Raw genomic sequence first — 15,567 nt, 5'->3', positions numbered from 1 at the left:
GAGGGGGGAGGCTGTGCTTTACCTTTTTCTGAATAATCCAACCTTGGTTAGAGTTCAAAATTGGTCCCCTGGGGGTCAGTCTGGTGATATAAATATATATATGTGTATATATATGGGGGGGTCTTGTGTATGGTAGAATAGCATTGGATTGGATCAGCTGCCCTACCCGATCCGGACTTAGGTTTCTGGGTTTGTGATCGGGTGGGGGAGAGAAGATGAGGCCTAGTCAGGCTCGGGAGAGGACTGGCGAAGTCCCGTCGCTCCTCTCTTATTCTTCATGACCCTATCTCATGTTACAAATGGGTGTTTTGTTAGGTGGTTCTATAAGTTTTAGTAAGACATATTTTTCGTGTTGTAGGTGATATGGATTCAGTGGGAAGGGCAATTCGGGTCGTGCATAAGCACATTTAAGCTTCCTACCATCTCCAGGAATTGGAAGGGTTAGGAGACAGGCTAGGCCCAGACCAGCTCCGGAAGGTAGAGGGGTCGGTAGTGCACGAGATCAAGTCTGAGGCGGATCAAGGTGGGATTTTTTTCAATCTTTTTTCAGGGATAAACAGAAGCCCTACATTAGTAAGGGAGCATGAAATGCAAGGTTGCAGGTTTGGAGTAGGGGTTAGGGCATTGACACCTAGTTCGGTAGTGTATGGGTTCAAGTCCGAGATGGGTTGAGGGTGGATTTTTCAATCTTTTAGGGATAGGCAGGAGCTCTGCAGTGGGAAGGGGGCATGGAGTGCAGGCCTGCCGGTTTGGAGTAGGGGTTAGTACATTGACACCTAGTTCAATAGTGTATGGGTTCAAGTCCGAGGTGGGTTGAGGGTGCATTTTTCAATCTTTTAGGGATAAACAGAAGCTCTACAGTAGGAATGGAACATGGAACACAAGGCTGCTGGTTTGGAGTAGGGGTTAGTACATTGACATCTAGTTTGGGTGTGTAGGGGTTCAAGTCCAAGGTGGTTTGGGGGTGATTTATTTAGCTGCTTTGGGGTGGAGGGAGGGCCTGGCGTTGGGAGTTTTTTTTGGGTTGTGTGGAGAGAGGGATTTCTGGGTGGTGGTGCATGTTTTGTTTTGACTTTTTTCTTTTCTTTTACTAAGGGGATCATAGGGTTGAAATTAGGTTATGTCTGGAGCTGGCCATTGAGAAGAGGGCTAGTTTAGAGATGGGCACCACAATGCCGATAGCCAGGGGCAAAAATGATTAGAGTTGAGGTGGCATAGGCACATTAGGGGTTTGGAACCTAACGGTTTTACTCAGGTGAGTGAGATGTCGGCTTAGGGATAAGAACTCCTAGGGGGTCTGGCTGGTAGAAGCTTGGTGTTGTAAAATGCCCGCCAGTTAAGATACCTCATGAACACAGGCCTTTCTCGGGGTAGCCAGGGATACCTTGCGGTGTTAACGAATGGTTACTTGGGGAGGTAGGTAGGTATCCAGCCTTCCTGGGTCCACTAGGACAGCACGCAGGTTGGTAGCCTGGGGTTAGCAGGCTTTAATTGGATCCCAAGTCTTTTTGGAGGGGTAGCCTCAGCCACTCAACAGCACATCCTTGCATACACTGGGAGGTTTCCAGGGGCTTATAAGCTCAGGTACGGGGAGTAAAGAGGAGGGTTCACAGTATCTTTTCCCTTGTTTTTTAGTGCTACACCCAGGGCCTTCAAGGTCTTAAGAGATGCATTAGTTGTCTTTAGGTTCGTATTTGCAGCTTCTACAGCTGTCTAAACTATTTTTGTAAGCTTTGCTCTGAGCCCAAGGTCAAGACTCCTGAAGTCACTAACAAATGCCAGGTTCCCTTATGCTATTTTATGCCCTAACCTGCACCTTACTCTAACCCCAAGGTCAGGACTGGTGGGTCTCTAACCCCAATGTCAGGACCCCTAAGGGAACTAACCCCAATGTCAGGACCCCTGAGGTCACTAACCCCAATGTCAGGACTCCTAAGGGCACAAACCCCAATGTCAGGACCCCTAAGGGCACTAACCCCTATGTTTGGAGCCTTAAAGGCCCTAACCCTAAGGTCAGGAATCATTAGTTAAAGTGTTCTCGGTCTAAACATTTTTTAATAATCCTTGGTTGTCTAATGGGTATTCTCGGTTTTTAACCTGTAGGACGTCAATGCATAGTTGGTTATCATTCATTATTCTGAAAGTCAGTAACTTTTGACCTTAGGAATAAGGAGCGATTGAGTTCCAAACCCCTGTATTTAAATCTGAGGTGGTTGGCTTATGCCACACGTTGGCCCCAAGGCTAGTAACCTTGCCTGCTATAAGGAACTTTTTAAGTTCCAATCACAAGGTGGGTAGCCCAGCATTAGGGGGGTGGGAAGACACACGCCCAGACTGATCACCTGGTGCGGGCCGCCTCAGGGGAGGGCGTCTAGTGATTTTAAGGCCGAAACGTCCAATGATCCTGAGGTTCACTACTGATGATGTGTCAAATGGGAAATGCAACTTGGAGCCGAGGTTTTTGGGGGGTGTAGGGACCAGTGACGTTCAAGTCTTGCGCTCTGGTCCGAGGAGGAAAAGCAGGGGGGCAGAACAATCCTTCACTAACATGCGCCGGCCAGTGCCTTCTGTGCATCCACCTATCTAACCAACAGCCGTGTAGGCAGTCTGGGGGTGGAGCATAGCGTACAGTTAAGTCTGTACGACAAATAACCTAACCTTGCCAGTTGCCTTCGGAAATGGAAGGTTTGGGATAAGCCCAGTGTACAAATGAGGAAAAGAGGGGGGAGGCTGTGCTTTACCTTTTTCTGAATAATCCAACCTTGGTTAGAGTTCAAAATTGGTCCCCTGGGGGTCAGTCTGGTGATATAAATATATATATGTGTATATATATGGGGGGGTCTTGTGTATGGTAGAATAGCATTGGATTGGATCAGCTGCCCTACCCGATCCGGACTTAGGTTTCTGGGTTTGTGATCGGGTGGGGGAGAGAAGATGAGGCCTAGTCAGGCTCGGGAGAGGACTGGCGAAGTCCCGTCGCTCCTCTCTTATTCTTCATGACCCTATCTCATGTTACAAATGGGTGTTTTGTTAGGTGGTTCTATAAGTTTTAGTAAGACATATTTTTCGTGTTGTAGGTGATATGGATTCAGTGGGAAGGGCAATTCGGGTCGTGCATAAGCACATTTAAGCTTCCTACCATCTCCAGGAATTGGAAGGGTTAGGAGACAGGCTAGGCCCAGACCAGCTCCGGAAGGTAGAGGGGTCGGTAGTGCACGAGATCAAGTCTGAGGCGGATCAAGGTGGGATTTTTTTCAATCTTTTTTCAGGGATAAACAGAAGCCCTACATTAGTAAGGGAGCATGAAATGCAAGGTTGCAGGTTTGGAGTAGGGGTTAGGGCATTGACACCTAGTTCGGTAGTGTATGGGTTCAAGTCCGAGATGGGTTGAGGGTGGATTTTTCAATCTTTTAGGGATAGGCAGGAGCTCTGCAGTGGGAAGGGGGCATGGAGTGCAGGCCTGCCGGTTTGGAGTAGGGGTTAGTACATTGACACCTAGTTCAATAGTGTATGGGTTCAAGTCCGAGGTGGGTTGAGGGTGCATTTTTCAATCTTTTAGGGATAAACAGAAGCTCTACAGTAGGAATGGAACATGGAACACAAGGCTGCTGGTTTGGAGTAGGGGTTAGTACATTGACATCTAGTTTGGGTGTGTAGGGGTTCAAGTCCAAGGTGGTTTGGGGGTGATTTATTTAGCTGCTTTGGGGTGGAGGGAGGGCCTGGCGTTGGGAGTTTTTTTTGGGTTGTGTGGAGAGAGGGATTTCTGGGTGGTGGTGCATGTTTTGTTTTGACTTTTTTCTTTTCTTTTACTAAGGGGATCATAGGGTTGAAATTAGGTTATGTCTGGAGCTGGCCATTGAGAAGAGGGCTAGTTTAGAGATGGGCACCACAATGCCGATAGCCAGGGGCAAAAATGATTAGAGTTGAGGTGGCATAGGCACATTAGGGGTTTGGAACCTAACGGTTTTACTCAGGTGAGTGAGATGTCGGCTTAGGGATAAGAACTCCTAGGGGGTCTGGCTGGTAGAAGCTTGGTGTTGTAAAATGCCCGCCAGTTAAGATACCTCATGAACACAGGCCTTTCTCGGGGTAGCCAGGGATACCTTGCGGTGTTAACGAATGGTTACTTGGGGAGGTAGGTAGGTATCCAGCCTTCCTGGGTCCACTAGGACAGCACGCAGGTTGGTAGCCTGGGGTTAGCAGGCTTTAATTGGATCCCAAGTCTTTTTGGAGGGGTAGCCTCAGCCACTCAACAGCACATCCTTGCATACACTGGGAGGTTTCCAGGGGCTTATAAGCTCAGGTACGGGGAGTAAAGAGGAGGGTTCACAGTATCTTTTCCCTTGTTTTTTAGTGCTACACCCAGGGCCTTCAAGGTCTTAAGAGATGCATTAGTTGTCTTTAGGTTCGTATTTGCAGCTTCTACAGCTGTCTAAACTATTTTTGTAAGCTTTGCTCTGAGCCCAAGGTCAAGACTCCTGAAGTCACTAACAAATGCCAGGTTCCCTTATGCTATTTTATGCCCTAACCTGCACCTTACTCTAACCCCAAGGTCAGGACTGGTGGGTCTCTAACCCCAATGTCAGGACCCCTAAGGGAACTAACCCCAATGTCAGGACCCCTGAGGTCACTAACCCCAATGTCAGGACTCCTAAGGGCACAAACCCCAATGTCAGGACCCCTAAGGGCACTAACCCCTATGTTTGGAGCCTTAAAGGCCCTAACCCTAAGGTCAGGAATCATTAGTTAAAGTGTTCTCGGTCTAAACATTTTTTAATAATCCTTGGTTGTCTAATGGGTATTCTCGGTTTTTAACCTGTAGGACGTCAATGCATAGTTGGTTATCATTCATTATTCTGAAAGTCAGTAACTTTTGACCTTAGGAATAAGGAGCGATTGAGTTCCAAACCCCTGTATTTAAATCTGAGGTGGTTGGCTTATGCCACACGTTGGCCCCAAGGCTAGTAACCTTGCCTGCTATAAGGAACTTTTTAAGTTCCAATCACAAGGTGGGTAGCCCAGCATTAGGGGGGTGGGAAGACACACGCCCAGACTGATCACCTGGTGCGGGCCGCCTCAGGGGAGGGCGTCTAGTGATTTTAAGGCCGAAACGTCCAATGATCCTGAGGTTCACTACTGATGATGTGTCAAATGGGAAATGCAACTTGGAGCCGAGGTTTTTGGGGGGTGTAGGGACCAGTGACGTTCAAGTCTTGCGCTCTGGTCCGAGGAGGAAAAGCAGGGGGGCAGAACAATCCTTCACTAACATGCGCCGGCCAGTGCCTTCTGTGCATCCACCTATCTAACCAACAGCCGTGTAGGCAGTCTGGGGGTGGAGCATAGCGTACAGTTAAGTCTGTACGACAAATAACCTAACCCTAACCTAACCTAACCTAACCCTAACCCTAACCTAACTCCTGCATTTACCCCTTATACCTAACCTAACCTAACCTAACTCTAACACCAACTCTAACACCAACTCTAACCCCAACTCTAACACCAACTCAAACACCAATCCAGGCATTTCAATAGGAAAATAGTTTTTCGAAAATATCTCTGGAACGGAAGGTCACAGAATAGATCTGACCACTTCCGCCTAACATAATTCGACCACGAGGAACACGCCAGACTTGTCCCTGTGTCCCTAAGACCTTCCGTTCTCGAGATATAAGCATTTTAATAGTTATTTCCTGTTTTACACAGACTTCCGGTTATCACAGGAAGTCGAGGGTGGTACCAAAAGAAGCGCAATCAAAAAGGGAACACTTTGAACTTGGTTTGAAGTCTCTACGACCTTCCTATCAAGAGATATTTGAGGATCAGTCATTTGACTGATCCTGCATTTACCCCTTATACCTAACCCTAACCCTAACCCTAACCCTAACCCTAACCCTAACCTAACCTAACCTAACCCTAACCTAACCCTAACCCTAACCTAATGTTGTTAGGTATTTTAATTTTCCCAGAGTGATGTTTTTAAGTATACCTGTGCCAGGGCTGCCTGAAAAGGCCTTCATTCCCCTAACCTAACCCTAACTCCAGTATCCGCATATCCATTATCCAAAACTCCAGTATCCAAAACTCCAGTATCCAAAACTCCAATATCCGCATTTCCAGAATCCGCATATCCAGTATCCAAAATTCCAGTAACCTTAGGGCGAGGCCAGTAAATTATTTGGTAAATTGCCTGTACAAAAATCTGTGTATATCAGTCAAATCTGAAGCTATTGTCTTTTGTTTTATATCAAATTAAAGGTGTGTATGTGTAGTTTACAGACATATGAGTTTACTGTGTGTTGTTCATAACAGGAAGGAGAAGAGTTACAGTTGAGCCTGTTTTGACCAACGGCTGGAGAAACTTTCGGGTTGACCAACTGCTGGAAGTACTTTCGGGTTGACCAACGGTTGGAGATCGTTTCGGGTTGACCAACGGTTTGGTTCTCCAGAGGGGCCGGGAGTATGGAGCTAAGGCCGGGGGGGAGTGCTTAAGAGTGGGTGCCCGGGACCGAACGGTGCGCCGGGTTCTGGCTCCAGGGTGTCCGTGGCGGGTTCCGAGGCCGGCCTCGGGTGCACTGTGGGCGGGTAGAGGGGCCACCGTCCTCGGGGGTCCGAGGCCGGCCTCGGGTGCACTGTGGTCGGGTAGAGGGGCCACCGTCCTCGGGAGTCCGAGGCCGGCCTCGGGTGCACTGTGGTCGGGTAGAGGGGCCACCGTTCTCGGGGTCGTATCTCGGCCGGGGAAAGGGTTAGAGAGAAGCGGGTTGGCTCGTTGGAAAGGGCCGCTCCGGTAGAGCAACCGACCCGAGGGACGAGTTTATCCGAGCAAAGGCGCCCGAGTTACGGCCGTTTAAAGGTCAGGCGGTGGTACCCCGTATCTCGGCCGGGATTAGGGTTAGAGAGAAGCGGGTTGGCTCGTTGGAAAGGGCCGCTCCGGTAGAGCAACCGACCCGAGGGACGAGTTCATCCGAGCAAAGGCGCCCGAGTTACGTTTGTTTAAAGGTCAGGCGGTGGTACGCCGTATCTCGGCCGGGCTTGGGGTTAGAGAGACGCGGGTTGGCTCGTTGTAAAGGTCCCCTCCGGTGGAGCAACCGACCCAAAGGGCGAAGTCCTGGGACTTAGTGCGCCGGAGCTACGGGCGTTTAAATTCAGGCGGTGGTACGCCGTATCTCGCCCGGGCTTAGGGTTAGAGAGATGCGGGTTGGCTCGTTCAAAAGGTCCCCTCCGGTGGAGCAACCGACTCAAAGGGCGAGTCGATCCGAGCAAAGGCGCCCGAGCTACGGCCGTTTAAAGTTCAAGCGGTGGTACCCCGTATCTCGGCCGGGCTTAGGGTTAGAGAGAAGCCTGTTTGCTCGTTGGATAGGGCCGCTCTGGTAGAGCAACCGACCCAAAGGGCGAGTCGATCCGAGCAAAGGCGCCCGAGCTGCGGCCGTGGGAAAATCCGCGGAGGGACCGCCTTATCTCTGAAGGGCTTGGGGTTAGAGAGACGCGGGTTGGCTCGTTGGAAAGGGCCGCTCCGGTAGAGCAACCGACCCGAGGGACGAGTTCATCCGAGCAAAGGCGCCCGAGTAACAGGCGTTTAAAAGTCAGGCGGTGGTACGCCGTATCTCGCCCGGGCTTAGGGTTAGAGAGAAACGGGTTGGCTCGTTGGAAAGGTCCCCTCCAGTGGAGCAACCGACCCAAAGGGCGAGTCGATCCGAGCAAAGGCGCCCGAGCTGCGGCCGTGGGAAAATCCGCGGAGGGACCGCCGTATCTCTGCCGGGCTTGGGGTTAGAGAGACGCGGGTTGCCTCGTTGGAAAGGTCCCCTCCGGTGGAGTAACCGACTCAAAGGGCGAGTCGATCCGAGCAAAGGCGCCCGAGCTGCGGCCGTGGGAAAATCCGGGGAGGGACCGCCGTATCTCGGCCGGAAAAAGGGCTAGAGGCTCGCGGGTAGGCTCGTTCGAAAGCTCCCCTCCGGCAGAGCGACCGACCCGAAGGGCGAAGGCCCCGGACCCGGGGCGCCCGAGATACGGCCGTGGGAAAATCCGGGCATAGACCGCCGTATCTCGGCCGGGGAAGGGGCTAGAGGCTCGCGGGTCGGCTCGATCGAAAGGCCCCCTCCGGCAGAGCGACCGACCCGAAGGGCGAAGGCCCCGGACCCGGGGCGCCCGAGATACGGCCGTCGGAATCTCCGCGAGCTTCGACCGGACGTATCTCCGGCGGGCGGGGTCGCACGGACTCGAGGCCTGGCTCGTCGGAAAGCCCCGCGACGGACCTTTCGAACGAGACCGGCCGCGCGTCCGGGCGACCTCCGAGGCGGACGCTAGGGGCGCCGGAGCTCCGGACGAGCGAAAATTCCGCGACGATCCGCTTTATCTCGGCCCGGGAAAGGGCCAGAGACTCGAGGGAGGGCTCCTCGGAAAGGGCCCCTCGAGCGGAGCCGCCGACCCGAAGGGCGAAGGCCCCGGACCCGAGGCGCCCGAGAAACGGCCGTGGGAAAATCCCGCGGGGGGCGGCCGTATCTCGGCCCCGGAAAGGGCTAGGGACGCGCGGGTGGGCTCGTTCGAAAGGCCCCCCGCGGCGGAGCCACCCACCCGAAGGGCGAAGGCCCCGGACCCGGGGCGCCGGAGCAGCGCGGTAACGAAATTCGAATTTTCGACCGGAAGTATCTCGGGCCCCCGGGGTCGCACGGACCCGGGGTCGGTGTCGTCGGAAAGCCCCGGGCGAGACCTTTCCGACGAGCCCGGCCTCGAGTCCGTCGGACCTTCCCCGGCCGAGATACGGCGCCCGGCAGTTCATTGGCCGATATCTCGTAGACGGTTGTAGACGCTCCGTGGTATTGGTGACCTTGACGATGCCGCGGGTACCCAAGCTCATTGTTGTATGTTACTCACAGCTCGATGGAACAGGGGTCAAATCGGCCTTGTTGAGGTCATTGCAAAAGGCCTGTAAATCATTTTGGTAAACTGCATGTACAAATATCTTTGTATATCAGTCAAATCTGAAGCTATTGTCTTTTGTTTTATATCAAATTAAAGGTGTGTATGTGTACTTTACAGACACATGAGTGACTTTACTGTGTGTTGTTCCTAACAGGAAGGAGAAGAGTTACAGTTGAGCCTGTTTTAGGCCACAAGGCCTGTGAATCACAATGGTAAAGTTGCATGTACAAATTTCTTAATTTTTAATTAAAACAAAGTCCAATCAGATTGTGTGATACATCATTGTAATGCTTGTGTTTTGCAGTTTCACATGAACCCAAGCTCATTGTTGTATGTAACTCACAGCTCGAGGGAACAGGGGTCAAATCGGCCTTGTTGAGGTCATTGCAAAAGGCCAGTAAATTATTTGGTAAATTGCCTGTACAAAAATCTGTGTATATCAGTCAGATCTGAAGCTATTGTCTTTTGTTTTATATCAAATTAAAGGTGTGTATGTGTACTTTACAGACAAATGAGTGACTTTACTGTGTGTTGTTCCTAACAGGAAGGAGAAGAGTTACAGTTGAGCCTGTTTTAGGCCACAAGGCCTGTGAATCACAATGGTAAAGTTGCATGTACAAATTTCTTAATTTTTAATCAAAACAAAGTCCAATCAGACTGTGTGATACATCATTGTAAAGCTTGTGTTTTGCAGTTTCACATGAACCCAACTGTAGTCTGGTAAGTAAATAAATGCTTTGCTTTAAACAAATGCATCTATTTTTAAACGTTTTTAAATGCTATCTTACGTATTTATTGCCGCTCCAGAACCTAAGTCGATGGGGTTGACCAACGGCTGGAGAAGTGAACGCTCCAGAACCTAAGTCGATGGGGTTGACCAACGGCTGGAGAAGTGAACGCTCCAGAACCTAAGTCGATGGGGTTGACCAACGGCTGGAGAAACTTTCGGGTTGACCAACTGCTGGAAGTACTTTCGGGTTGACCAACGGTTGGAGATCGTTTCGGGTTGACCAACGGTTTGGTTCTCCAGAGGGGCCGGGAGTATGGAGCTTAGGCCGGGGGGGAGTGCTTAAGAGTGGGTGCCTGGGACCGAACGGTGCGCCGGGTACGGGCTCCAGGGTGGCCGTGGCGGGTTCCGAGGCCGGCCTCGGGTGCACTGTGGGCGGGTAGAGGGGCCACCGTCCTCGGGGGTCCGAGGCCGGCCTCGGGTGCACTGTGGTCGGGTAGAGGGGCCACCGTCCTCGGGGGTCCGAGGCCGGCCTCGGGTGCACTGTGGTCGGGTAGAGGGGCCCCCGTTCTCGGGGTCGTATCTCGGCCGGGGAAAGGGTTAGAGAGAAGCGGGTTGGCTCGTTGGAAAGGGCCGCTCCGGTAGAGCAACCGACCCGAGGGACGAGTTTATCCGAGCAAAGGCGCCCGAGTTACGGCCGTTTAAAGGTCAAGCGGTGGTACCCCGTATCTCGGCCGGGCTTAGGGTTAGAGAGAAGCGGGTTGGCTCGTTGGAAAGGGCAGCTCCGGTAGAGCAACCGACCCGAGGGACGAAGTCATCCGAGCAAAGACGCCCGAGTAACAGGCGTTTAAAAGTCAGGCGGTGGTACGCCGTATCTCGCCCGGGCTTATGGTTAGAGAGAAACGGGTTGGCTCGTTGGAAAGGTCCCCTCCAGTGGAGCAACCGACCCAAAGGGCGAGTCGATCCGAGCAAAGGCGCCCGAGCTGCGGCCGTGGGAAAATCCGCGGAGGGACCGCCGTATCTCTGCCGGGCTTGGGGTTAGAGAGACGCGGGTTGCCTCGTTGGAAAGGTCCCCTCCGGTGGAGTAACCGACCCAAAGGGCGAGTCGATCCGAGCAAAGGCGCCCGAGCTGCGGCCGTGGGAAAATCCGGGGAGGGACCGCCGTATCTCGGCCGGGGAAAGGGCTAGAGGCTCGCGGGTAGGCTCGTTCGAAAGCTCCCCTCCGGCAGAGCGACCGACCCGAAGGGCGAAGGCCCCGGACCCGGGGCGCCCGAGATACGGCCGTGGGAAAATCCGGGCATAGACCGCCGTATCTCGGCCGGGGAAGGGGCTAGAGGCTCGCGGGTCGGCTCGATCGAAAGGCCCCCTCCGGCAGAGCGACCGACCCGAAGGGCAAAGGCCCCGGACCCGGGGCGCCCGAGATACGGCCGTCGGAATCTCCGCGAGCTTCGACCGGACGTATCTCCGGCGGGCGGGGTCGCACGGACTCGAGGCCTGGCTCGTCGGAAAGCCCCGCGACGGACCTTTCGAACGAGACCGGCCGCGCGTCCGGGCGACCTCCGAGGCGGACGCTAGGGGCGCCGGAGCTCCGGACGAGCGAAAATTCCGCGACGATCCGCCGTATCTCGGCCCGGGAAAGGGCCAGAGACTCGAGGGAGGGCTCCTCGGAAAGGGCCCCTCGAGCGGAGCCGCCGACCCGAAGGGCGAAGGCCCCGGACCCGAGGCGCCCGAGAAACGGCCGTGGGAAAATCCCGCGGGGGGCGGCCGTATCTCGGCCCCGGAAAGGGCTAGGGACGCGCGGGTGGGCTCGTTCGAAAGGCCCCCCGCGGCGGAGCCACCCACCCGAAGGGCGAAGGCCCCGGACCCGGGGCGCCGGAGCAGCGCGGTAACGAAATTCGAATTTTCGACCTGAAGTATCTCGGGCCCCCGGGGTCGCACGGACCCGGGGTCGGTGTCGTCGGAAAGCCCCGGGCGAGACCTTTCCGACGAGCCCGGCCTCGAGTCCGTCGGACCTTCCCCGGCCGAGATACGGCGCCCGGCAGTTCATTGGCCGATATCTCGTAGACGGTTGTAGACGCTCCGTGGTATTGGTGACCTTGACGATGCCGCGGGTACCCAAGCTCATTGTTGTATGTTACTCACAGCTCGATGGAACAGGGGTCAAATCGGCCTTGTTGAGGTCATTGCAAAAGGCCTGTAAATCATTTTGGTAAACTGCATGTACAAATATCTTTGTATATCAGTCAAATCTGAAGCTATTGTCTTTTGTTTTATATCAAATTAAAGGTGTGTATGTGTACTTTACAGACACATGAGTGACTTTACTGTGTGTTGTTCCTAACAGGAAGGAGAAGAGTTACAGTTGAGCCTGTTTTAGGCCACAAGGCCTGTGAATCACAATGGTAAAGTTGCATGTACAAATTTCTTAATTTTTAATTAAAACAAAGTCCAATCAGATTGTGTGATACATCATTGTAATGCTTGTGTTTTGCAGTTTCACATGAACCCAAGCTCATTGTTGTATGTAACTCACAGCTCGAGGGAACAGGGGTCAAATCGGCCTTGTTGAGGTCATTGCAAAAGGCCAGTAAATTATTTGGTAAATTGCCTGTACAAAAATCTGTGTATATCAGTCAGATCTGAAGCTATTGTCTTTTGTTTTATATCAAATTAAAGGTGTGTATGTGTACTTTACAGACAAATGAGTGACTTTACTGTGTGTTGTTCCTAACAGGAAGGAGAAGAGTTACAGTTGAGCCTGTTTTAGGCCACAAGGCCTGTGAATCACAATGGTAAAGTTGCATGTACAAATTTCTTAATTTTTAATCAAAACAAAGTCCAATCAGACTGTGTGATACATCATTGTAAAGCTTGTGTTTTGCAGTTTCACATGAACCCAACTGTAGTCTGGTAAGTAAATAAATGCTTTGCTTTAAACAAATGCATCTATTTTTAAACGTTTTTAAATGCTATCTTACGTATTTATTGCCGCTCCAGAACCTAAGTCGATGGGGTTGACCAACGGCTGGAGAAGTGAACGCTCCAGAACCTAAGTCGATGGGGTTGACCAACGGCTGGAGAAGTGAACGCTCCAGAACCTAAGTCGATGGGGTTGACCAACGGCTGGAGAAACTTTCGGGTTGACCAACTGCTGGAAGTACTTTCGGGTTGACCAACGGTTGGAGATCGTTTCGGGTTGACCAACGGTTTGGTTCTCCAGAGGGGCCGGGAGTATGGAGCTTAGGCCGGGGGGGAGTGCTTAAGAGTGGGTGCCCGGGACCGAACGGTGCGCCGGGTACGGGCTCCAGGGTGGCCGTGGCGGGTTCCGAGGCCGGCCTCGGGTGCACTGTGGGCGGGTAGAGGGGCCACCGTCCTCGGGGGTCCGAGGCCGGCCTCGGGTGCACTGTGGTCGGGTAGAGGGGCCACCGTCCTCGGGGGTCCGAGGCCGGCCTCGGGTGCACTGTGGTCGGGTAGAGGGGCCCCCGTTCTCGGGGTCGTATCTCGGCCGGGGAAAGGGTTAGAGAGAAGCGGGTTGGCTCGTTGGAAAGGGCCGCTCCGGTAGAGCAACCGACCCGAGGGACGAGTTTATCCGAGCAAAGGCGCCCGAGTTACGGCCGTTTAAAGGTCAAGCGGTGGTACCCCGTATCTCGGCCGGGCTTAGGGTTAGAGAGAAGCGGGTTGGCTCGTTGGAAAGGGCAGCTCCGGTAGAGCAACCGACCCGAGGGACGAGTTCATCCGAGCAAAGGCGCCCGAGTAACAGGCGTTTAAAAGTCAGGCGGTGGTACGCCGTATCTCGCCCGGGCTTAGGGTTAGAGAGAAACGGGTTGGCTCGTTGGAAAGGTCCCCTCCAGTGGAGCAACCGACCCAAAGGGCGAGTCGATCCGAGCAAAGGCGCCCGAGCTGCGGCCGTGGGAAAATCCGCGGAGGGACCGCCGTATCTCTGCCGGGCTTGGGGTTAGAGAGACGCGGGTTGCCTCGTTGGAAAGGTCCCCTCCGGTGGAGTAACCGACCCAAAGGGCGAGTCGATCCGAGCAAAGGCGCCCGAGCTGCGGCCGTGGGAAAATCCGGGGAGGGACCGCCGTATCTCGGCCGGGGAAAGGGCTAGAGGCTCGCGGGTAGGCTCGTTCGAAAGCTCCCCTCCGGCAGAGCGACCGACCCGAAGGGCGAAGGCCCCGGACCCGGGGCGCCCGAGATACGGCCGTGGGAAAATCCGGGCATAGACCGCCGTATCTCGGCCGGGGAAGGGGCTAGAGGCTCGCGGGTCGGCTCGATCGAAAGGCCCCCTCCGGCAGAGCGACCGACCCGAAGGGCGAAGGCCCCGGACCCGGGGCGCCCGAGATACGGCCGTCGGAATCTCCGCGAGCTTCGACCGGACGTATCTCCGGCGGGCGGGGTCGCACGGACTCGAGGCCTGGCTCGTCGGAAAGCCCCGCGACGGACCTTTCGAACGAGACCGGCCGCGCGTCCGGGCGACCTCCGAGGCGGACGCTAGGGGCGCCGGAGCTCCGGACGAGCGAAAATTCCGCGACGATCCGCCGTATCTCGGCCCGGGAAAGGGCCAGAGACTCGAGGGAGGGCTCCTCGGAAAGGGCCCCTCGAGCGGAGCCGCCGACCCGAAGGGCGAAGGCCCCGGACCCGAGGCGCCCGAGAAACGGCCGTGGGAAAATCCCGCGGGGGGCGGCCGTATCTCGGCCCCGGAAAGGGCTAGGGACGCGCGGGTGGGCTCGTTCGAAAGGCCCCCCGCGGCGGAGCCACCCACCCGAAGGGCGAAGGCCCCGGACTCGGGGCACCGGAGCAGCGCGGTAACGAAATTCGACTTTTCGACCGGAAGTATCTCGGGCCCCCGGGGTCGCACGGACCCGGGGACGGTGTCGTCGGAAAGCCCCGGGCGAGACCTTTCCGACGAGCCCGGCCTCGAGTCCGTCGGACCTTCCCCGGCCGAGATACGGCGCCCGGCAGTTCATTGGCCGATATCTCGTAGACGCTTGTAGACGCTCCGTGGTATTGGTGACCTTGACGATGCCGCGGGTACCCAAGCTCATTGTTGTATGTTACTCACAGCTCGATGGAACAGGGGTCAAATCGGCCTTGTTGAGGTCATTGCAAAAGGCCAGTAAATTATTTGGTAAATTGCCTGTACAAAAATCTGTGTATATCAGTCAGATCTGAAGCTATTGTCTTTTGTTTTATATCAAATTAAAGGTGTGTATGTGTACTTTACAGACAAATGAGTGACTTTACTGTGTGTTGTTCCTAACAGGAAGGAGAAGAGTTACAGTTGAGCCTGTTTTAGGCCACAAGGCCTGTGAATCACAATGGTAAAGTTGCATGTACAAATTTCTTAATTTTTAATCAAAACAAAGTCCAATCAGACTGTGTGATACATCATTGTAAAGCTTGTGTTTTGCAGTTTCACATGAACCCAACTGTAGTCTGGTAAGTAAATAAATGCTTTGCTTTAAACAAATGCATCTATTTTTAAACGTTTTTAAATGCTATCTTACGTATTTATTGCCGCTCCAGAACCTAAGTCGATGGGGTTGACCAACGGCTGGAGAAGTGAACGCTCCAGAACCTAAGTCGATGGGGTTGACCAACGGCTGGAGAAGTGAACGCTCCAGAACCTAAGTCGATGGGGTTGACCAACGGCTGGAGAAACTTTCGGGTTGACCAACTGCTGGAAGTACTTTCGGGTTGACCAACGGTTGGAGATCGTTTCGGGTTGACCAACGGTTTGGTTCTCCAGAGGGGCCGGGAGTATGGAGCTTAGGCCGGGGGGGAGTGCTTAAGAGTGGGTGCCCGGGACCGAACGGTGCGCCGGGTACGGGCTCCAGGGTGGCCGTGGCGGGTTCCGAGGCCGGCCTCGGGTGCACTGTGGGCGGGTAGAGGGGCCACCGTCCTCGGGGGTCCGAGGCCGGCCTCGG

This window comes from Paramisgurnus dabryanus, chromosome 3 (assembly GCF_030506205.2).
Source record: "Paramisgurnus dabryanus chromosome 3, PD_genome_1.1, whole genome shotgun sequence".
NCBI classification, from domain to species: Eukaryota; Metazoa; Chordata; class Actinopteri; order Cypriniformes; family Cobitidae; genus Paramisgurnus; species Paramisgurnus dabryanus.
The sequence above is the reverse complement of the archived record's forward strand: the minus strand, read 5'-3'. Positions refer to the sequence as shown.